The following is a 324-nucleotide window of genomic DNA, read 5'->3' on the forward strand; positions in this document are numbered from 1 at the left end:
CGCAGTGCCCCACGGCCCAAAGGTCAAAGGTCACAGCGCTCCCTCCTGTCTCTAACCTATGCGTGTTGAATCGACATGTGCACAGCAGGAAGTCGGCAGGCACAGAGCACAGCCCTCTCAAGGGAGAATCGGCCCCTGCGTCGTCAGTCCAGGGGTCAAGGGTCAGGCCCCCTGCTGCAGGGCGAAGGTGGTTAGAGGATTGTGTCAGGTGCTTGGGCTGGGCAGGGAGCTGGGGTCCTATAATTACGCCTACCTGTGCCATCAGGTGAGTCACAGGTGGGGTGTGGCTGGTTTACCTGTAAGGTTTACTACGAGGCCCGCCTC

The sequence above is a fragment of the Electrophorus electricus genome, chromosome 18, assembly GCF_013358815.1.
Source record: "Electrophorus electricus isolate fEleEle1 chromosome 18, fEleEle1.pri, whole genome shotgun sequence".
NCBI lineage: Eukaryota > Metazoa > Chordata > Actinopteri > Gymnotiformes > Gymnotidae > Electrophorus > Electrophorus electricus.